This window comes from Amphiura filiformis, chromosome 18, assembly GCF_039555335.1.
Source record: "Amphiura filiformis chromosome 18, Afil_fr2py, whole genome shotgun sequence".
Lineage (NCBI taxonomy): Eukaryota > Metazoa > Echinodermata > Ophiuroidea > Amphilepidida > Amphiuridae > Amphiura > Amphiura filiformis.
In genome coordinates, this window is record NC_092645.1 from 43,846,529 (window position 1) to 43,871,669 (window position 25,141).

The following is a 25,141-nucleotide window of genomic DNA, read 5'->3' on the forward strand; positions in this document are numbered from 1 at the left end:
AGCCCTGTAGCTACTTTATTTGCTGAGAAACGGCCGGCCCTTTGTTTTAACATTTGGGCCTCTGGGCCCCTAGCCTTAAAAAATCTGGGGCCATAATTGGTAAAATGCATATCTACAAGTTCGGGCCCATACGTGTGCCACATATGAGCCCTAGTGCCCTGGTAGTTTCACAGCTAACCTTGTCAAACTGTTGCCCTTTTTTAACATTTGGGGCCCTGGGGCCCATAATATATGACATATGGGGCTCATGTATACATGTAAATATAGAGTACACCTGGGGCTATCAGTGCACCAACTCAGGGCCCTGAGGCTGCTTTATTTGATGAGAAACGGCATGCTTTGTATTTTTACATTTGGGCCCCTGATGCCCGTGACCTTTGACCTATGGGGCCGAAATGGGCAAAAGGCACATCTACGGGGTAGGGCGACTATGTGTGCCAAATATGAGCCCTGGGGCCCTTGTAGTTTTGGAGATAGCCCTGTCAATAGGAAGAGGTGAGAAGGAGGAGAAGGAGAAGGAGAACTAGATGGCACAGTTGTGTTTGACCAAACACGAATATCTATGCCTGTGTTTCCCCCACTAACCCCCAACCCCGCACCCCACCCACCATGACACTCTCAACCCACCCTGACACCCCGTAATATGTTTAATGCTAAAACAGCTATCAGTATACCAACATAGAGCATTGCAGCTGCTTTATTTACTGAGAAAACAGCCAGCCCTTTGTTTTAACATTTGGGCCCATGGGCCCCTAGCCCTGTACATCTGGGACCAAAACGGGCAAAAGGCACATCTACAACTTAGGGCTCATACATATGCCACATATGAGCCCTAGTGATCTTGTACTTTTAGAGCTGGGCTTGTAAATCTGTTGCACCATATTTTAACATTTGGGCCCCTGGGGCCCATAATATATAACATATGGGGCCTTGTATATTTGTAAATATAGAGTACCCCTAGGGCTATCAGTGTACCAACTCAGGGCCATGAGGCTGTTTTATTTGATGAGAAATGGCACGATTGGTATTTTTACATTTGGGCCCCTGGGGCCAGTGACCTTTGACCTATGGGGCCAAAATGGACAAAAGGCACATCTATGGGGTAGGGCCATTAAGTGTGCCAAATATGAGCCATGGGGCCCTTGTAGTTTTGGAGATAGTCCTGTTAATATGAAGCGTGAGAAGAAGGAGAAGGAAAACTAGATGGCACTGTTGTGTTTGATCAAACACGAATATCTATGCCTGTGATTAACACCCTAACCCCCAAACCACCCACCCCACCCACCATGACACTCTTAACTCACCGTGACACCCCGTAATATGTTTAATGCTGAAACAGCTATCAGTTTACCAACCTAGAGCATTGTAGCTGCTTTATTTACTGAGTAACGGCTGGCCCCATGTTTTAGCATTTGGGGCCCTGGGGCCCATATTATGTGCCAAATGGGGCTCGTTTATTCATATAACAATTTAATGCTAAAGATCTATTGTTGTAAAAAATCTGAGCCCTATAGCTACTTTATTTGCTGAGAAACTGTCGGCCCTTTGTTTTAACATTTGGGACTCTGGGGCCCTTAGCCTTAAAAATCTGGGGCCAAAATGGGCAAAATGCATATCTACAAGTTTGGGTCCATAAGTGTGCCACACATGAGCCATAGTGCCCTAGTAGTTTTACAGCTAACCTTGTCAATCTGTTGCCCCTTATTTTAACATTTGGGGCCCTGGGGCCCATAATATATGACAAATGGGGCTACTGTATACCTGTAAATAAAGAGTACCCCTGGGGCTATCAGTGCACCAACTCAGGGTCCTGAGGCTGCTTTATTTGATGAGAAACGGCATGCTTTGTATTTTCACATTTGGGCCCCTGGGGCCCATGACCTTTGACCTATGGGGCCAAAATGGGCAAAAGGCACATTTATGGGGTAGGGCCATCAAGTGTGCCAAATATGAGCCCTGGGGCCCTTGTAGTTTTGGAGATAGCGCTGTCAATATGAAGCGTGAGGAGGAGAAGAAGAAGGAAAATGAGAAGACTAAAGAGCATAAGCAGAATATCTATGCCCTGTTCCACAGGCATAGATAAGGAGAAGACTAAAGAGCATAAGCAGAATATCTATGCCCTGTTCCACAGGCATAGATAAGAAGGAAAAGGAGAATACTAAAGAGCATAAGCAGAATATCTATGCCCTGTTCCACAGGCATAGATAACTAGAAGGCTATATATTTGTACACAAATACGGCTATACCCGCATGTTATCGGTGTACCCAAACTTACAGTCCTTATTTGCTGAGGACTTAAAATAAAGAAATTGTAAAAAGTCGCCCAATTGGGCAGAAAATGTGTAAAAAGTGAAAGTCCAAGTCACAAGCTTTAATTGAATGTAGGTTGCACTGTCGTAGCACTTAAAATAAAGAAATTGTAAAAAGTCCCCTCCCAGGGGAGTCGTCTCTCTTACTCTCCATAGGTTGCTGTTGTCAGTATCTCTTACTCACAGTGAGGCTATGCAATATGATTAGGGGGAAACTATTTCCAGAGGGAGTATGTAAATTAAATGGAACAGCCATTTCAGAGGGAGTATGTAAATTATACGGAACAGCCTTTTTGGGGGCTATTTCAGAGGGAGTATGTAAATTAATTGGAACAGCCAATGGGTATATAATTTAACTGGAACAGCCTTGACGCTTCACGCTGGTATTTCCAATTATGATTTAATACGATCTGTCTGTTTAGTCCTACGTGCGTGGGGTGGATGGGTGTGTGGGTGTTAGTAACAATATAATTCTCAGGTGCTATCTGTGTACATATTCTGAGCCCGGAAGTGGCTTTCTTTGATGAGAAACGGCCCGCCCTTTGTTTTGACATTTGGGGCCCTGGGGCCCATAATATTTGACTTATGAGGCCCATGTACATAATTATGTTGATATTCTCTAGTGCTATCAGTAGACTCAAGCTGGCCACTTTAGCTGCTTTATTTACTGAGTAACGGCCGGCCCTATGTTTTAGCGTTTGGGGCCCTGTGGCCAATATTATGTGATATATGGGGCTCATACATGTATGTACATATAACAATGTAATTCTCAGGTGCAATCTGTGTACAAACTCTGAGCCATAAAGCTGCTTTATATGATGAGAAACGGCCGGCCCTTTGTTTTAACATTTGGGGCCCTGGGGCCCAATATATATGACTTATGGGGCTCATGTACATATGTTAAAGTATGATTCTCACATGCTATCAGTAGACTCAAGCTGGGCATTGTAGCTGCTTTATTTACTGAGTAACGGCCGGCCCTACGTTTTAGCGTTTGGGGCCCTGGGGCCCATATTATGTGACATATGTGGATTATATATACATATGACAATATAATATTAAAAGACCTATCTGTGTACCAAATCTGAACCCTGTAGCTACTTTTATTTGCTGAGAAACGGCCGGCCCTTTGTTTTTAACATTAGGGCCCCTGGGGCCCCAGCCTTGTACATCTGGGGCCAAAAAATGGGCAAAAGGCACATCTACAACTTAGGGCCCATACATATACAATATATGAGCCCTAGTGATCTTGTACTTTTAGAGCTAGGCTTGTCAATCTGTTGCACCATATTTTAATATTTGGGCCCCTGGGGCCCATCATATATAACATATGGGGCTCTTGTATAATTGTAAATATAGAGTACCCCTAGGGCTATCAGTGTACCAACTCAGGGCCCTGAGGCTGCTTCCTTTGATGAGGAACGGTGTGCTTTGTATTTTCACATTTGGGCCCCTGGGGCCCGTGACCTTGACCTCTGGGGCCAAGATGGGCAAAAGGCACTTCTACAGGCTAGGGCCCATAAGTGTACCACATATGGGCCCCAGGGCCTTTGTAGTTTTAGCGCTAGCCTTGACAGAATGATGTGTTTGATGGGAGAAGGAGAAGGAGAAGGAGGAGAACTAGATGGCACAGTTGTGTTTGACCAAACACGAATATCTATGCCTGTGTTTCCCACCCTAACCCCCTTAACCCACCATGACACTCTTAATCCATCATGACACCCCATATTCTAAAAGGGCTATCAGTATACCAACGAAAAAAATTAAAATAATTAATTAAAAATCAAATAATACCCCTTTAATTGCATTTGCTGTGTAAACGCTTGAGGGCGCTCCTCCTTAAATAATGCAACAAACATATTCCATACAAAAAAAATCAAAAAAAAAACAAAAAAAATCAAAAAATCTGAATACCCCTTTAATCCCAAAGCGGAGTGTCCCTTTAATGGCTGTTCCATCACCCTAACACCCCCCACCCCCTCGGTCCTTAACCTACCATGACACCTTTAATCCGGAATATGTTTGATTCTAAAAGGGCTATCAGTATACTGACTAAAATATTAAATTGAAAATCAAGGAATACCCCTTTAATTGCATCTGCCCTATGTTTTAACAATTGGGGCCCTGGGCCCATATTATGTGACATATGGGGCTATTATATTCATATAAAAATATAATGCTAAAGATCAATTAGTGTACCAAATCTGAGCGCTGTAGCTACTTTATTTGCTGAGAAACGGCTGCCCTTTGTTTTAACAATTTGGGGCCAAAATTGGCAAAATGCATATCTACAAGTTCGGGCCCATACGTGTGCCACATGTGAGCCCTAGTGCCCTTGTAGTTTTACAGCTAACCTTGTCAAACTGTTGCCCCTTATTTTAACATTTGGGGCCCTGGGGCCCAAAATATATGACATATGGGGCTCATGTATACCTGTAAATATAGAGTACCCCTGGGGCTATCAGTGCACCAACTCAGGGCCCTGAGGCTGCTTTATTTGATGAGAAATGGCATGCTTTGTATTTTTACATTTGGGCCCCTGGGGCCTGTGGCCTTTGGCCTATGGGGCCAAAATGGGCAAAAGGCACATCTACAGGGTAGGGCCAATAAGTGTGCCAAATATGAGCCCTGGGGTCCTTGTAGTTTTGGAGATAGCCCTGTCAATGTGAAGAGTGAGAAGGAGGAAAAGGAGAAGAAGGAAACGGAGAAGACTAAAGAGCATAAGGAGAACTAGATGGCACAGTTGTGTTTGACCAAACACGAATATCTATGCCTGTGTTTCCCACCCTAACCCCCTTAACCCACCATGACACTCTTAATCCATCATGACACCCCATATTCTAAAAGGGCTATCAGTATAGGCCTACCAACGAAAAAAATTAAAATAAATAAATTAATTAAAAAATCAAATAATACCCCTTTAATTGCATTTGCTGTGTAAACGCTTGAGGGCGCTCCTCCTTAAATAATGCAACAAACATGTTCCATACAAAAAAAATCCAAAAAACACCAAAAATCTGAATACCCCTTTAATCCCAAAATGGAGTATCCCTTTAATGGCTGTCCCATCACCCTAACACCCACTGACACCCCATATTCTAAAAGGGCTATCAGTATACCAACAATTAAAATTAATTAATTAAAAATCAAATAATAGCCCTTTAATTGCATTTGCTGTGTAAACGATTGAGGGCGCTCCTCCTTAAATAATGCAACAAACATGTTCCATACAAAAAAAAAAAAAAAAAAAAATCAAAAAATCTGAATACCCCTTTAATCCCAAAATGGAGTGTCCCTTTAATGGCTGTTCCATCACCCTAACACCCACTGACACCCCATATTCTAAAAGGGTTATCAGTATACCAACAAAAAAATTAAAATTAATTAATTAATTAAAAATCAAATAATAGCCCTTTAATTGCATTTGCTGTGTAAACGCTTGAGGGCGCTCCTCCTTAAATAATGCAACAAACATGTTCCATACTAACAAAAAATCAACAAAAAAAAAAATCAAAAAATCTGAATACCCCTTTAATCCCAAAACGGAGTGTCCCTTTAATGGTTGTTCCATCATCCTATACTGAAAACCTATCTGTGTACCAAATCTGAGCCCTGTAGCTACTTTATTTGCTGAGAAACGGCCGGCCCTTTGTTTTAACATTTAGGGCCTCTGGGCCCCTAGCCTTAAAATCTGGGGCCATAATTGGTAAAATGCATATCTCACAAGTTCGGGCCCATACGTGTGCCACATATGAGCCCTAGTGCCCTTGTAGTTTCACAGCTAACCTTGTCAAACTGTTGCCCCTTTTTTTAAACATTTGGGGCCCTGGGGCCCATAATATATGACATATGGGGCTCATGTATACATGTAAATATTGAGTACTCCTGGGGCTATCAGTGCACCAACTCAGGGCCCTGAGGCTGCTTTATTTGATGAGAAACGGCATGCTTTGTATTTTTACATTTGGGCCCCTGGGGCCTGTGACCTTTGACCTATGGGGCCGAAATGGGCAAAAGGCACATCTATGGGGTAGGGCCACTATGTGTGCCAAATATGAGCCCTGGGGCCCTTGTAGTTTTGGAGATAGCCCTGTCAATATGAAGCGTGAGAAGGAGGAGAAGAAGGAGACTAGATGGCACTGTTGTGTTTGAGCAAACACGAATATATATGCCTGTGATTCCCACCCTAACCACCTATGACCTTGACATGACCTTGACCATTATTGGCACTCGATGGTGATATCATCCACCAAGTTTAGTTACAATCCAACCATCTTTACTCTGATGACCTTGACATGACCTTATCCATTTTTGGCATTCGATGGTGATCCCAGGCACCAAACTTGGTGACAATCCAACAATCTATACTAGGATGACCTTGATATGACCTTGACAATATTGGCGCTCGATGGTGATCTCATTCACCAAGTTTGGTTACAATCTAATAATCTTTACTCTGATGACCTTGACATGACCTTGACCATTTTCAGCATTCGATGATGATCCCATGCACCAAGTTTGGTGGCAATCCAATAATCTATACTCGTATGACCTTGATATGACCTTGACCATTTTCGGCACTCGATGGTGATCTCATCAACCACGTTTGATGACAATCCAACAATTTTTGCTCTGATGACCTTGACATGACCTTGACAATAATTGGCACTCGATGGTGATCTCATCCACCAAGTTTGATGATAATCCAACAAACTATACTCGGATGACCTTGACATGACCTTGACCCTTTTCGGCATTCGATTGTGATCACATCCACCAAATATAATGACAATCCAACAATATTTACTTAGATGACCTTGACATGACCTTGACCCCTAAAAGGCACATCTTTGGGGTGGGGGCATTAAGTGTGCCAAGTATGAGCCCTGGGGCCCTTGTAGTTTTGGAGCTAGCCCTGTTAATATGAAGCGTGAGGAGGAGAAGGAGAAGAAGAAGGAGACTAGATGGCACAGTTGTGTTTGACCAAACACGAATATCTATGCCTGTTTCCCACCCTAACCCCCTTAACCCACCATGACACTCTTAATCCATTATGACACCCCATGTTCTAAAAGGGCTATCAGTATACCAACGAAAAAAATTGAAATAAATAAATTAATTAAAAATCAAATAATACCCCTTTAATTGCATTTGCTGTGTAAACGCTTGAGGGCGCTCCTCCTTAAATAATGCAACAAACATGTTCCATACAAAAAAATCAAAAAAAAAAAAAAAAAAAAAAATCTGAATACCCTTTAATCCCAAAACGGAGTGTCCCTTTAATGGCTGTTCCATCACCCTAACACCCACTGACACCCCATATTCTAAAAGGGCTATCAGTATACCAAAAAAAAAAATTAAAATTAATTAATTAATTAAAAATCAAATAATAGCCCTTTAATTGCATTTGCTGTGTAAACGCTTGAGGGCGCTCCTCCTTAAATAATGCAACAAACACGTTCCATACAAAAAAAATCAAAAAAAAAAATCAAAAAATCTGAATACCCCTTTAATCCCAAAACGGAGTGTCCCTTTAATGGCTGTTCCATCACCCTATACTGAAAACCTATCTGTGTACCAAATCTGAGCCCTGTAGCTACTTTATTTGCTGAGAAACGGCCGGCCCTTTGTTTTAACATTTGGGCCTCTGGGCCCCTAGCCTTAAAAATCTGGGGCCATAATTGGTAAAATGCATATCTACAAGTTCGGGCCCATACGTGTGCCACATATGAGCCCTAGTGCCCTTGTAGTTTCACAGTTAACCTTGTCAAACTGTTGCCCCTTTTTTAACATTTGGGGCCCTGGGGCCCATAATATATGACATATGGGGCTCATGTATACATGTAAATATAGAGTACTCCTGGGGCTATCAGTGCACCAACTCAGGGCCCTGAGGCTGCTTTATTTGATGAGAAACGGCATGCTTTGTATTTTTACATTTGGGCCCCTGGGGCCCGTGACCTTTGACCTATGGGGCCGAAATGGGCAAAAGGCACATCTACGGGGTAGGGCCACTAAGTGTGCCAAATATGAGCCCTGGGGCCCTTGTAGTTTTGGAGATAGCCCTGTCAATATGAAGCGTGAGGAGGAGAAGAAGAAGGACTAGATGGCACAGTTGTGTTTGACCAAACACGAATATCTATGCCTGTGTTTCCCACCCTAACCCCCTTAACCCACCATGACACTCTTAATCCATCATGACACCCCATATTCTAAAAGGGCTATCAGTATACCAACGAAAAAAATTAAAATAAATTAATAAATTAGAAATCAAATAATACCCCTTTAATTACATTTGCTGTGTAAACGCTTGAGGGCGCTCCTCCTTAAATAATGCAACAAACATGTTCCATACAAAAAAAATCAAAAAAAAAAAAAAAAAATCAAAAAATCTGAATATCCCTTTAATCCCAAAACGGAGTGTCCATTTAATGGCTGTTCCATCACCCTAACACCCCCTGACACCCCATATTCTGAAAGGGCTATCAGTATACCAACGAAAAAAATTAAAATTAATTAATTAAAAATCAAATAATAGCCCTTTAATTGCATTTGCTGTGTAAACGCTTGAGGGCGCTCCTCCTTAAATAATGCAACAAACACGTTCCATACAAAAAAAATCGAAAAAAAAAAAAAAAATCTGAATACCCCTTTAATCCAAAAAACGGAGTGTCCCTTTAATGGCTGTTCCATCACCCTAACCCCCACTCACACCCCATAACCAAAAAGGCGCCTCATTATCAAAAACAAAAATAAAAAAAAATTAATTAATTAAAATCAAATAATAGCCCTTTAATTGCATTTGCTGTGTAAACGCTTGAGGGCGCTCCTCCTTAAATAATGCAACAAACATGTTCCATACAAAAAAAAATCAAAAAAAAAAAAATCAAAAATCTGAATACCCCTTTAATCCCAAAACGGAGTGTCCCTTTAATGGCTGTTCCGTCACCCTATACTGAAAACCTATCTGTGTTCCAAATCTGAGCCCTGTAGCTACTTTATTTGCTGAGAAACGGCCGGCCCTTTGTTTTAACATTTGGGCCTCTGGGCCCCTAGCCTTAAAAAAATCTGGGGCCATAATTGGTAAAATGCATATCTACAAGTTTGGGCCCATACGTGTGCCACATATGAGCCCTAGTGCCCTTGTAGTTTCACAGCTAACCTTGTCAAACTGTTGCCCCTTTTTGTTTAACATTTGGGGCCCTGGGGCCCATAATATATGACATACGGGGCTCATGTATATCTGTAAATATAGAGTACCACTGGGGCTATCAGTGCACCAACTCAGGGCACCGAGGCTGCTTTATTTGATGAGAAACGGCATGCTTTGTATTTTTACATTTGGGCCCCTGGGGCCCGTGACCTTTGACCTATGGGGCCAAAATGGGCAAAAGGCACATCTATGGGGTAGGGCCATTAAGTGTGCCTAATATGAGCCCTGGGGGCCCTTGTAGTTTTGGAGATAGCCCTGTCAATATGAAGCGTGAGAAGGAGAAGAAGAACTAGATGGCACAGTTGTGTTTGACCAAACACGAATATCTATGCCTGTGTTTCCCACCCTAACCCCCTTAACCCACCATGACACTCTTAATCCATCATGACACCCCATATTCTAAAAGGGCTATCAGTATACCAACGAAAAAAATTGAAATAAATAAATAATTAAAAATCTAATAATACCCCTTTAATTGCATTTGCTGTGTAAACGCTCGAGGGCGCTCCTCCTTAAATAATGCAACAAACATGTTCCATACAAAAAAAAAAAAAAAAAAAAAAAAAAAAAAAAAAAAAAAAAATCAAAAATCTGAATACCCTTTAATCCCAAAACGGAGTGTCCTTTAATGGCTGTTCCATCACCCTAACACCCACTGACACCCCATATTCTAAAAGGGCTATCAGTATACCAAAAAATAAAATTAAAATTAATTAATTAAAAATCAAATAATAGCCCTTTAATTGCATTTGCTGTGTAAACGCTTCACGGCGCTCCTCCTTAAATAATGCAACAAACATGCTCCATACAAAAAAAAAAAAAAAAAAAAAATCAAAAATCTGAATACCCCTTTAATCCCAAAACGGAGTGTCCCTTTAATGGCTGTTCCATCACCCTAACACCCACTGACACCCCATATTCTAAAAGGGCTATCAGTATACCAACAAAAAAAATTAAAATTAATTAATTAATTAATTAAAAATCAAATAATAGCCCTTTAATTGCATTTGCTGTGTAAACGCTTGAGGGCGCTCCTCCTTAAATAATGCAACAAACATGTTCCATACAAAAAAAAATAAAAAATAAAAAATAAAAAAATCTGAATACCCCTTTAATCCCAAAACGGAGTGTCCCTTTAATGGCTGTTCCATCACCCTATACTGAAAACCTATCTGTGTACCAAATCTGAGCCCTGTTGCTATTTTATTTGTTGAGAAACGGCCGGCCCTTTGTTTTAACATTTAGGGCCTCTGGGCCCCTAGCCTTAAAAAAAATCTGGGGCCATAATTGGTAAAATGCATATCTACAAGTTCGGGCCCATACGTGTGCCACATATGAGCCCTAGTGCCCTTGTAGTTTCACAGCTAACCTTGTCAAACTGTTGCCCCTTTTTTAACATTTGGGGCCCTGGGGCCCATAATATATGACATATGGGGCTCATGTATACATGTAAATATAGAGTACTCCTGGGGCTATCAGTGCACCAACTCATGGCCCTGAGGCTGCTTTATTTGATGAGAAACGGCGTGGTTTGTATTTTTACATTTGGGCCCCTGGGGCCCGTGACCTTTGACCTATGGGGCCAAAATGGGCAAAAGGCACATCTATGAGGTAGGGCCATTAAGTGTGCCAAATATGAGCCATGGGGCCCTTGTAGTTTTGGAGATAGCCCTGTTAATATGAAGCGTGAGAAGGAGAAGGAGAAGAAGAAGAAGAAGGAAAAGGAGAAGACTAAAGAGCATAAGCAGAATATCTATGCCCTGTTGCACAGGCATAGATAAGAAGGAAAAGGAGAAGACTAAAGAGCATAAGCAGAATATCTATGCCCTGTTGCACAGGCATAGATAAAAAGGAGAAGACTAAAGAGCATAAGCAGAATATCTATGCCCTGTTGCACAGGCATAGATAAAGACTAACTAGATGGCACAGTTGTGTTTGAGCAAACACGAATATCTATGCCTGTGATTCCCCCCTAACCCCCCCCCTTAACACACCATGACGCCCTTAACCCATCCTGACACCCCATAATATGTTTAATGCTAAAAGGGCTATCAGTATACCAACAACAGGCATTGTAGCTGCTTTATTTACCGAGTAACAGCAGGCCCTTTGTTTTAGCGTTTGGGGCCCTGGGGCCCATATTATGTGACATATGGGGCTTTTATATTCATATAACAATATAATGCTAAAGACCTATTAGTGTTTCAAATCTGAGCATTGCAGCTACTTTATTTGCTGAGAAACGGTCGGCCCTTTGTTTTAACATTTGGCCCTATTGGGCCCCTAGCCCTAAACATCTGGAGCTAAAATGGGCAAAACTCACATCGACAAGTTAGGGCCCATAGGTGTACCACATATGAGCCCCAGTGCCCCTGTTGTTTTTGAGCTAGCCATGTCAATCTGTTGCTCCTTATTTTAACATTTGGGGCCCTGGGGCCCATAACTTAAGATATATTGGGCTCATTTATACTTGTAAATATAGAGTACCTCTAGTGCTATCAGTGTACCTACTCAGGGCCCTGAGGCTGTTTTATTTGATGAGAAATGGCATGATTGGTATTTTTACATTTGGGCCCCTGGGGCCCGTGACCTTTGACCTATAGGGCCAAGATGGGCCAAAGGCACACCTGCGGGGTATGGTCAATCTTTGTGCTAAATATGAGCCCCAGGGCCCTTGTAGTTTTGGAGATAGACCTGTCAATATGAATGGTCAGGAAAAGGAGAAGAAGAAGGAGAAGAAGGAGAAGACTAAAGAGCATAAGCAGAATATCTATGCCCTGTTGCACAGGCATAGATAATATCTATGCCCTGTTCCACAGGCATAGATAAGGAGATGGAGAAGAAACCACAGGATAACAATATACCCGTCCATGCTTCGCATGCGGGTATAAGGAGAAGACTAAAGAGCATAAGGAGAATATCTATGCCCTGTTCCACAGGCATAGATAAGGAGATGAAACCACAGGATGGCAATATACCCGTCCATGCTTTGCATGCGGGTATAAATATACCCGTCCATGCTTCGCATGCGGGTATAACAAGAGGTTGATAGCATTCTAGCCACAGCCATATAGACATCAATCTTTTGAAGACATTTCACTTGGGATAAAGAACATCCCGCTAGCATCACTTAGAATTGCATAACACTGTAGATTACATCAAAAACTACATACATAAGTCATTCCCTTAACTTTTTTCTTGGTCAACATACTATAGTCGTGTTCACAGCTTGAGTTACACCTGGTGTAAACTCAACCCTATGAGAACTACCTGCTGATTGGCTAAAAAGAAGTTTTCATTATCAATCGGCCCAAACATTGTTAGAATAATTTCACCACGCAAAAAAATTCCTATATGTGTTAACCCCATGAGAACTACATGCCGATTGGCCAAAAAAGAAGTTTTCATTATCAATTGGACCAATCAGCAACATTGTTGGAATAATTTCACCAGACAAAAAAATTTGGGTGAATTATTTGCAAAGCTCCATTCTGATTGGTGATTAAAGTGAAGATATCATGTAATTGACCAATCAGAGGCAATGTTAGATCGGCAGGTAGTGCTCCGGGGTTAAGAATATTTTCCCTACTCCTACCTCATGTCCTAATCCTACAACTGTGCAGACCAGTTCCACTAAGCATTCACAGCCAACAATGTTCTGGTATACATGTACCCTTGTGGAAATTTACTCATCCATCTTATTTAGATATAAAAGAGGGCACTTTAATTTTGCATCAAAAAGAAAGTGAAAATAATGTGTGAGAGAGGGGGTCAGATCTGTACACAGGATCAAATGGAGGGGGGGGGTGTGCAGGAGTGCAGAACCTTTTCATATGAAATATGCATTTTTTCTAAAAAAATTGACTTAACCCCCCTCCCCCGACTTTTTTAATATTTTGTGTGCCTTATCACCAAAAAGTGGACCATATGAATGAATGAATGAATGAATGAATGAATGAATGAATGAATGAATGAATGAATCTTTATTTCCATAATAAAAAATACAAAGAAATTCAACATCGAAAAAATAAAACAAGACAATTATGGAGGAGATGATCGAAAGGCCAATAAGGCCAGCATTGACCATCCCCTTACAGAACTAAATTAATACAACAACAAACAAACAGAGTATATTAAGCCTATCACACAAGAACAAAAACGGGGCTCCAAGAACTAGTTGTAAATGTAAATATATATGTAAATATTTCTCCCACTTTTGGACGTTTTTGCTGTAAAAAATTGTGGGGTTGGGTGGGGGCTGCTGCACCCTTCCCTATCCTTTATGTATGGGAAAGAGGAAGAGAAGCCAGAGAAGATAACTTGCACTTCCCACAATGCATTTCTTCCATTTCAATTTTCTGTACTGATTTGCTATCTAGTGCAACATGGGTCAATAGTGACAAAAAGTACCTTAATGAACAGAGCATATCCAGATCTTGCAAAATATGTTTATATCTTGACTATCAACCCATGCTTAGCTAGTCTATTCTCAACATGAAAACAAAGGGAACCTGCACAAAGTAATAGGAGTGTCATTTGATGTAATGAGGCGATGCGTCATGTTGCAAAGAATTCTGGGAAGGGTATAAGATATCTTTTCAGGAGAATGGGTGAATAAACCAGGAATATGCAGAGAAATAACCAACCGCAGAATGTCATCATGACAAGGACGATCTTTACTTCAGAAGGCCGGGGGACTTGTAAATGGCAAAATAATATTATGATGTTACTTTAAAACAACAAGCACTTTTAATAAGCTTAACAGATTCCGCTGTCAATTCCCGTCAGGACTAGGATCACAATAAAGCATGAATTCCCTTGCTACTGAAACTTTCTGTTTTTCAATTTTTGTTTAGGAATATCGATGAAACGGTATGTTTTGATTTGCATATACAATTCCTGCATTTTCAGGGCCGGATTTACCTTTTGGGGGGCCCTGGGCCAGGAAGGCATGTGCACTCAAGTGGTTAGATTTTACTTGGGCATTTGCGCGTGAAAAAATTTCAATTTTAGACTCTTTTAGCCCAAATTGAAGCTGAATTTTGCTATATATAATTTTTGTACCCTATTTTGGCCCAAAACATGGTGTTTTTGGCTAAAATGGAACATGCACACTGCACAGGGCAAATTTGGGGCCCAGGCCCATCTGGCCCTATGGTAAATCCGGCCCTGTGCATTTTATAAATGTGACGTCTGATCCAATCAGACCAAGTCGGCAATTATGAAATTGGGATATAGGAGATAATAAGGAACAAATTAACAATTTTAATGTTAAAATATATGTAAAAATTTCATAACTTTGCAACCAAGTACTAACTGTGGGGAGGGGACTTGTATTTCATGTTGTATATCTCCCACATACTAAAAAGCAAGTAAAAAGGGTCTTTTTTCACGGCTAGGCTTGATAAGCGAGTATCTTGTTGTATCAAAAACATCATAAGTGGGAAAACAGGGTATCAAAAACAGCAAAAGTGGGAAAAAAGGGTACCATAATCTTCCACACAGGGAGTGCAGCTTTCAAATGGGACTACATGAATGGGCGACTCCTTTTGAAATTCACCTTCCCTGTGTGGGAGATTTTAATCTCCCATACCTTAAAATGTCATATCATCCATAGGGGTGTATGGATTTCAACTGGAATAGCCAAGTATGAGATAAAGGTGATGGAATTATGTATCTTAAGGGATGAGGTATGAACCTTTGGACAGTATTTATTGTGGGACATTAGAGCACATCAGACATATCGAATTGCATTCTGAATACGAAGAATGTCCTTCTGATATCAAATAATTTTGATTTTTGAAATTAAGCAATGTAATACACATTTTATGGCAAATGATTAAAATTGATATTTTTGATATTTAACAGTACTCAAGTAAACTTTAAAAATCTGATAATATGTACTTAAAGTGTATGTAGGTGGGATGAAAAGGCGACGATCAATTGAACATTTTGACCTTTCGTTATTGAAGATATGGATATTTTTCCCAAAACACCAACAAAAATTTGGTCTTTTTGGAAAAAAAAATCCATATCTTCAATATGAAAGGTCAAAATTTTCAATTGATCGTCGGCTTTACCTCCCAACTACATACACTTTAAGAATATATCATTAGATTTATAAAATTTACGTCGAGGACTGTTATATATCAAAAATGTGAAAAATATCAAATTATAATAATTTGTCATAAAATTTGTATTATATTGTGAATTTCAAAAATGAAAATTATTTGATATCAGAAAGACATTCTTCAGATTCAGAATGCAATTCGATATGTCTGATGTGCTCTCATGTCCCACAAAAATACTGTCGAAACGCTTCAAAACGCTCATTCCAGACCCCTTAAAAGGGAAGGCTAAAAAAGGTTGTCTCAGAAGACTACCCTTATACTTGTCAAAAATTGCATGGTACTATATCAATTTCAGATTTTTCTTTTCCCATGTCAAAAAAAAACCATAGACCAAACCCACTTGGCTGTCAAGCAGGCACAAAAAACACAGTGACTACAGAGTGAGCCAAAATGCAATTACATATATAGCCTTAACTAGCAACTCTTTTTCTTTGTTTTTAGCCTTGGGTAAAATTACCCAGCAAAAAACATATGTAATGGTGCGAACGACAGGCAATGTTTACATTGACCTTACATAAACTACTTTTAAACTCAGTTTTTTGGAATATTTCTTAGTTATTGTATTCTCTCTCTTCCCCTTCTTTTTTTTCGTTTTCTCTCATGAATTTGACAGATGAAAATTCAATCTCTGATTTCTTGAACAAGAAAAATATCAGTAAGGTAAAACATTAAAGACAGAGAGGTAGTTGCACTTCAGAAGCTTTAGTTTCCATTGCCCAGTAGTCCTCTTGTGCAGTGATGCTAGTGTCATGGATTAGCCACCTGATTGGGCTACTCAGAAACTACCAGTGCAATGTTTCTTTGCACAGTATTGCCATGCCATGTATTAGCCATTCAATTGGGCTACCCAGTAGCCTACCGTAGCCACTCCTACCCGGGGGGAGGGGCTGTAGAAAAGTTCAATTGTGCCGCCCTCTTCATCAACAGCCCGAAAAAAAGTTGATCCAATTTTTTTGTAGCCAGGGTGCTCAAGAATCTAAAAAGTGTGTGTGTGTGTTAATTAGTAACTATTTTTACGTTCAAGGTATTATATAACAAAAACAGCCCAAGTTGTCAATAACCGCAAAATTTGGAGGTGTAGTTTCATTTGTTTACAATTTTTTACATAAGTTTTTTGCCCTTTTTTCATTAATAATTCTTCTTGCTGCCCATTTTGCCCTGCTCTTTTTTCTCGAATAATTCTTCTTGCCGTCCCTTCTTTTTCCACCGCCCCTGCCTTTTTGCCGCCCTCTGCTTTTACCTGGGGGCAAAGTCCCCCTATATATATGATATGCATGCTACTCGAAAACTCTTGGGCACTCCGGCTCAAAACAAAGGCCGATATTTATTTGGTGGGGACAGAGGTTGGTATAAAATTCCTGAAGCAGAATGAATCCTTCTCTCCCAGAATAACTTTCCTGGAACAAATGTGTACATAAATTTGCCATTTTCAAGATAAAATGGCCACATGAAGTTAAACTGAAACAAATGCATGAGACTGGCTGAACTGGTCAATTATGCGCATAATTTGGTCAAAAACACACACATATTGCAGGATGTTTGTGTGATCTATCCATATGGCTCAAAACATCCTGCCTCAAAAGTTGTGCTACTTTGCCATTCATTGTATAATTTTAAGTCAAGTTTTGGCCAAGTCAGACAGCATGTGCTTTCACAGTATACTGGTATAATGTGCCGATTTCTTTTCTACCAGATTGGCTAATTTGAACTATTTTCTGCTAAAATGCACCCAAATTTTGAAAATATGGTGTTTTAGGTGTATTTTGGGCTACTTGAGGTATTGCCCGGACCAAATTGCAGTGATCTGCCACTGAAAACTTTGGGCAACACTGCCCTTTTGTTTTAATAGCATTAGTTTCTTCAACTAAGGTGTTACAAAGCAGTTTCAATTCCCAAAAGCTACGCTTGGAAATTGATTTCTGGTCAAAAAATAGCATCTCTGAAACTAAAATGTTGAGAAAATTCTAAAGATGCTGCAAGTTACAAATTTGCTTCAGCCCATTCTTTCCTGTTCTAATCACATCGCATTTTTGTAAGGGAAGGGGGTGGGGTAATTGCCATGCATGTAAAAATAGCACTCTAACCAAAAAATGTGGACCTTATTATTTCTTTTTGAACATTTGCACTAGGCATTTCACTCAAGAAAGTGGACCTTGTGTGAATTGTTCTACCAAAAATGGACCTTTGGGCACATTTTAGTACCGGTATAAATTCACACAAAAAAAAATGGACACTGAGAGGGGGATATCGTATATTAGTATTTAGAAGGGCATTGCACGATTAACAACATAATCCCCCCCCCCCCCCCACTTTTTCTCAAAAAAAGTTGAGATTTTATGTACAAAAAATTTCTTGCAGATTAGGCCTGATAATAATGCATAACTTGCAAACACATAAATCGGAATCAACTGAAATTTTGGGAATAAGTTTTTGTATGGAAGCTTTGGGACAAACAAGTTAATATGGCCAAGGTCTACTTGATAAACAAGCTTTGCACTTTTTAGCCCTCTCTACATGGGCATCGACTGCAAACAAATAGTTTCAAGTTTTCTTTAAAAAATGAATTGATGTACAAAATCATACATTTTTATGACCATATTTGAAACCAACATTAAAAAATGCATCAAAATAAGTACAAACAAGCCTAGTATTGGTTCAGTGGTTCTTGAGATAGGTCTTGATATTTTGAGAAAATACATCGTAACTCTGGACTTCAGGTTGAAACCTATGGCTAGCACGCAGAACATTAAGGCTCTGTGTGCTAGCCATGCGCTTCAGTGTAAAAAGTTCAAGTTTTGAAATATTTTCTCAAAATATCAAGAGCTATCTTAAGAACTACTGAATCAATACTAGGCTTGTTTGTACTCATTTTAATGCATTTTTCATGCGGATTCCAAATATGGTCATGAAAATTTACATTTCTGAAATTTTTGAATTTAAAATTTTTTTTTGAAACTTGTCATCTGCAGTCGACACCCGCGTGAAGAGAGTTAAAGCAGGATTATACAGAAATTAGCATGATGCAATAATAAGGCAGGTACAGTGTGAAATTTCATCCCAAGATTGTGCTCTCCTGAAACTCCGCACTTATACATTTTTACAAGCTTTGTGCAAATTTGTTCAAGAGTCAATCCAGGAATAAGAAGGCGGGATAATTTTGTAATTTTGTCACTCAGATTCTTAATATTGGGTTATTCTATTTAAAATCCACACTCCCCCTGTGGAAGGTTTAGCTAAAGTTACACAAATAGTACAAATTTCCAAATTTGGAATGGAATAAACACATTAGGCAGTTCCATTTGCATTTCACACACCCTCTAAGAAAAATCTGAACTGACTCTTCCACAGAGGGAAGGTGAGTTATAAATAGAGTTGGTTCTCATGTCATCCCATTTGAAATTTATACTCTCCCTGTGGAAGATATCTCCAAAATCTTCTACAGGGGAGTATACCTTTCAAATGGAATAGCCCCTTCAGAACAGCCCATTCTGAAGGAGCTTCTCGTGGTTTTCTCTCCTGTGTTTCTGAGAGCAAATTTGTACAACTATTTCTCCTCTTAATGCTCTGCGTGCTAGCCATGCGCTTCAACGGAAAAAAGTTCAAGTTTTGAAATATTTTCTCAAAATATCAAGAGCTATCTTAAGAACTACTGAACCAATACTAGGCTTGTTTGTACTCATTTTAATGCATTTTTCATGCTGATTTCAAATATGGTCATAAAAATTTACATATCTGAAATTTTTTGAAAAAGAAGAGAGTTAACTATGATGTTCAAACCAGGGATTAGTGCAGGAAATTAAACTCTTGACCTGCATTTCTACCAGGAAAAGTATACTCATATTATCACACCACCAGTGAATGTTTGTCTAATTTAATGCATCAGTGTTTCTATTCAAAAGTTAAACTATGTTTGTAAAATTCTATCCTCAGTAAGCCATACTTGAAACAAAAATGGGAAACTGGAAGGAAGGCAAAAAAAAAAAAAAAAAAAAAAGAAAGAGTTGTATTGCCCTTTTCCGACTGACTCAAAAATCTAGAGTTATACAAGGACTTTCAAAAGGTACCCAAAGCAAGTACACTGTAAACGTAAGTTAGCAAAAAAAAAGGTCTGATTCGACAAATTTTCGACCAACTAAAATTAATGCTGAAATTATGTGTTTATAATGCTAAAAGAACAGTAATATCATTTCACATTAATTTGCATCATTTCAACATAATTTATTTTCATGACTTATAATATTCAATTTGTAAAGAATAAGAAATTGCATGACTAATGACAAATTTATGACTTTAAAAAACTTTGTGATTTATCGTGATTTAATTAGTCATTTACGTGCATTACTAATTGATTATTAATTGAATGACTAATTAAATGACTAATTAGTTATCAAAAATCATCCGACTGTGAGTCGGAGCCTGTTCCACTCGGCCATTGTGCTCCCTTAAATGTTAATTATATATAGCATGGTTTTGGATCGCCACGGTCTAAAGACCCTTCCAACAATTTCTTGCTCCCCTTTTGGCATGCCAAAAAAAATCTTGCCCCCCTCTCCCAGGGCTCATAATTATTGCACAACCACTTAGGACTATACCATTAGAAACCTACACGTAGGACTACATAATGTTTGTGTGCATAAACCTTGCTTCCCAATTCGGTCGTTTGACAAAGACGATGTCATATTGGGCCATTCCATTTAAAATCCACACTCCCCCATGTGGAAGATTTTGGAAATATCATCCACAGGGGGAATATGAATTTCAAATGGAATGAGCACATTAGGCAGCTCCATTTGTATTTCATACACCCTCTGAGAAAGATTCAACTTGAATCTTGAACAGAGGGAGGACAAGTTTCAAATGGAGCTGCCTAAAGTGTTCATTCCATCTGAAATTCATTCTCCCCCTGTGGAAGATATTTCCACAATCTTCCACAAGGGGAGACTGGATTTTAGATGGAATAGCCAACCATGGCTCCTTGCAACACATGGGATTATGTGTAATTTGCATATTCAATGCCTGAATCGAATGAAATTTTGGAAATAAGTTTTCTGTGTAAATCTACTGAACAAATACCCATGAAATGAGGAAATCAAATCATAAAATACCCCTTTAGGCCAATTACAATTGATTCTTAGTTTCCTGTTTCCCGCCCGCGTCCAAAGTAGAGAATTGCAAAATATTTAATTATTTTATTTATATTTTGGATTTTCTCTTTAAAAATAACTTTTAATGACTACCATTTGCTACTTTCTGACTTTGATCATATCATCTATAATGATGAATAAACATATAACCTAATTGTACCATTATTTATGTATAAAATCAAACATAGTAGTAAAATAATTAAATGCATTCTCCTTGTCAAAATGGCTTGATGTAGGTTGCGACCACTTATTTTAAAATAAAGAAAATAAAAGATAATTAATAATTAATAATTAAAAGTCGCCTCATCCCTGGTTTTCAACCATGAAACAGGAAACTAAGAATTAATTGTGAAGGGCCTTAAGACCCTCCCCATGCATTGTCGTCTGTGCATGCTAGCCACAGGCTTTAACATAAAAAGTACCAAGTTTTGAGATAATTTCTCAAAATATCTAGAGCTACCCACTGAACCAATACTAGGCTTGTTTGTATTCATGTTAATGCATTTTACATGCTGATTCCAAATATGGTCATTAAAATATACATTTCTGAAATTTTTGAATTTTTAAAACAAAATTCGTCGGCAGTTGACACCCGTGTGGAGAGAGTTACTGAAAAATGGAAGGTCAAAAAGGACTTTTCCTAAAATCATATTCCATCTGTTTATGACCTTGCTATTAGGCAATATCTGGTTGACGTTCAGTGTTGCCATAAAAACGCCTTTCATACACATTTGGGCTACTTTCAACATGGTACGTCTCAGAAAAAAACGTAATCACACTTCGGTAAAAAATTGGGGCTCCTATTGTCAGGTGTTGTATCTAGTGATTTTAACTGCCTGTTGACTTTCCAAAAACTTCCCATTCCTTTTCCAAGTGTTTTGTGACTGCTTTATTAATCCATCCGTGTCAATGAAACACAGTGCAATGTAACTGGCTTAGGAAGATTTCTGAGGGGGGGGGGGGGGCAATGCCAATGTACCTAGTAAATTTACCTTGTCCCCATTCGTCAATTTTTTGTTCCATTTTCAGTCATTTTAATAAATAACATGTTACTCTTTGCCGACCCAATTTTATCCCTGAAAATTTCTGTGAGGAGTAATTCTCCTCCAGTTACCCCTCTCCCCACCTTGGCTATATGCCAGTAATGCCACAGTTTTGTGACTGGACATTGTGCTACTTGAGTGTGTCATCTGCTGCTGCTGCATTTTGAGTGGAGCTTGCCACACAGTCACTATGGACCACAATGGCCTCATCCCAATGGCATAGTTCAATAACCTCAATTTAACACTTGTAGTGCAAAATTTGACCTCAAGTTGCAGAGTATGAGTTTTTGTACCCAAATTTTCAGAGGTCATTCAATGAATGTACAAATGTATTGGGGTTAAAGAACTGTGCCATGATAGATGAGTATGTTGTGGATCCCAGTGAGTGTAGCTGACAATTAACTGCTGGCAATGGCCTCTCTTTACAAACATAACGTCACCAAGCATTTTATTTCATTTGCCGAAATCACGAAGTCACGTTTATTGTACTAGCCAAAATCCTGGAAAATTGGGAAATTAGAGATCAAAATTCAATATGTTCAAGGACCTAAAAATATTAAGTGCCATTGGCTTTGATCAATCACGGACTCAAGTTGTTGATGATTTTTCAACATATAGAAAACTGTACGTGAGATAGAATTGTACACCAACTCTTGAGATAAAATACTTTGCCCCAACTTTGTTTGGCATTTTGGCAGGGAGGGGGAGGGTCATCTTGGATCTTGTTTGGGTTTCCATGATCTTGCCTAGGTGCAGGCCCGTACGCAGGATTTTTTTTGGGGGGGGGTGCTGATTTTGAAAAAGTGGCCTTTTTCCAAAGGGGGGCGATTTTGGGAAAAGTGGACTTTTCCTTCAAATTTGGACCTTTTGACTAAATTTTGGGACTTTTGTACACTTTTGCAAATTTGGGGAGGTGCGGTCGCATCCCCCCCCCCCCTGCGTATGGGCTTGCCTAGGTGTCAAATGCCGAGTGGTGGTGACACCACAGGGGCAAATTTCCCTGTAGTCAGAACCCAAAATTACAAAAATGTCCACGTTTTGTGGTGATTTTGTGCAAATTTGGGGGGGGGGGCATATTTCCCCTCTTCTTGTCATCTTTCCCCCTTGAACATTGCTTTTCCCTCTTTGCCTCAACTCTAGCTATATGCTTCTGTTTCTAGATTAGGAAAAACAGGCATATTGAATGTAAAAAAATGGGGTTACCTTAATGGGTGACTCCATTTGAAATCTACACTCCCTGTGTGGGAAATAAATTAATGCCATGTCTTCCATAGGAGTACATAGATTTCAACTGGAATAGCCTTATATCAGCCATCAGATGCAGCTTTGGCAGCAATCAGCTACACTTACCAGATATCCTTACCCCAGAGATGATATTGTACACTACCCATAATGCATTTCTTCCATTTCAATTTTCTGTACTAATTTGCTATGTACTGCAACATAGGTCGATAGTGACGAAAATCACAAAATATAGGCCTACCTCAATGAACATAGTACATCCAGGCCTTGCAAAATATGTTAATTTCTTGATTGTTGACCCATGTTTAGCCAGTCTATAGACCTTTTCAAATCAAGATCGGAAAACTGCGCTATCTATTCAGTAAGCTAGGGGGTCAAATTGTACCCAAACTGGCGAACAAGAAATGCCATGAATTACGACACCCTTTTGCGCGAAAATACAGCTTACTAGCCAATGTGAACATGGGGTCATCGCGAGAAATATTTTCCTAGCATATTGAACTAACACCTCAGCTACTTAGTTTTTCACAATAAGATACTAATGAAAAGTGATGGACAAATGTCCGTAATTTTTCATCAGTTAAATTTTTTACAGAACGTTTTGTTTACGTACATCACCTCTTCCCCGGTCAGTCTCTTACGCAACGCTACCACCACACACTTGATTGCACATTGAGTATCCTTGGCAAAAGTACCTCTCTCGTCCCTAAATTGATCGTCGAAAGTCATCATAGTTATGATGCCTGTTACACATTGGAACTTAGCACTGTACATGATGCTGAAGAGGTACTTTTATGCACGCGCGACTGGGGAAATTATTTCATGCTTTGGGTTTTATCGGAATTACTCAGTATGAAAAGGTCTATTCTCAAAATGATAAGAAAAGGAACCTGTACAAGCCTGATTTGTTGATATGAAAGGATCATAACGTTTTGTCACCTGCAGAGATTTGATCATGTCTCACCTCCTTTTTCAACCAAATCGACGGTAATAACTCTTGTAGTGAGGGATCAACATTTAACCACAAATTGCACTCAGGCAAAACTCACTTGCTGGGAACTAAATACCACACAAGATCATTGACCCATTTGTGTTATATACTGCCTCTAGCTAAAATGACACCCTTGTGATCTGGTCAACTCATTGACAGATCTGCAAACCTCAGGAGGGAATTCGATTTTTGATCAATTCCAGGTATCTGTAATGTATATCATGTTGCAAAGGATTCTGGGAAGGGTAAAATATCATCTCTGTCTGCCCTTAACCTATCGCATTGATTTCATTGGCACAAGTTGTGTTTACCCAGTGGCAAATTTGTGTGAAATTGGAGATCATATGACCTGATGAAGAGGCTAACATATAACCGGTGAAGATGCGCTAAAGATCTCAGAAATACTCATATATACACTGCAATGAGAGGCTTTGGTCCGAGAGGAAAATCAATAGTGATAATAACCTATTAAGTAATAGGTATAGCTCAGAAGAAGTATTGGAAGGCTCAAGGCCCGGCTCAAGGTGGGATAGGAGGCATTTTCTGGAAACTATAAAATGCTCTGAGCATCTTTTAAACAGATGGAGTATTAAAGGCAAAGTAAACTGATCAGTATGCAGTGGCTTAGCGTGGGTCATCATATTGGGGGGGGGGGCACCATCCATTATTGGGGGGTACCGGGTCTGATGGGGGGGGGGCACAAGCCATTTTTCAGCAATTTCCCCGCTCATGACACTACGCCACTGTCAGTATGCCTTTTGTTTGAAGTAAATCGGACATACGGTTTTCATAATATATTCATTTCTTTGTATCTTTTTGTATTGTTTTCATCCATAATCAGTGTAGTTAATGAGCTAATATGACTTCAAACTTTGAAAGTGCTCATGAATTTGTGATTTTGCCAATATTTTGCTACAATTCAATTCAATTTTGCCGGATTTTGCCTTAAAACTTGGTCAAAGTGTATCTCATTATATGTTCTAATGTATTATATTATCTAGCCATTCTCTAATTTGCATATTTGCATAATTAATGAGCTAATTTGCATTTGCTAAATGCTAATTAATT

The 25,141-nt window shown here is 39.4% G+C and overlaps 1 protein-coding gene across 1 annotated transcript in view; it reads right to left on the bottom strand.

The window, feature by feature from the left end:
• The window catches only part of LOC140139178 (acetyl-CoA carboxylase-like), a 196,268-nt gene that overhangs the window by 165,182 nt on the left and 5,945 nt on the right, over window positions 1-25,141 (bottom strand).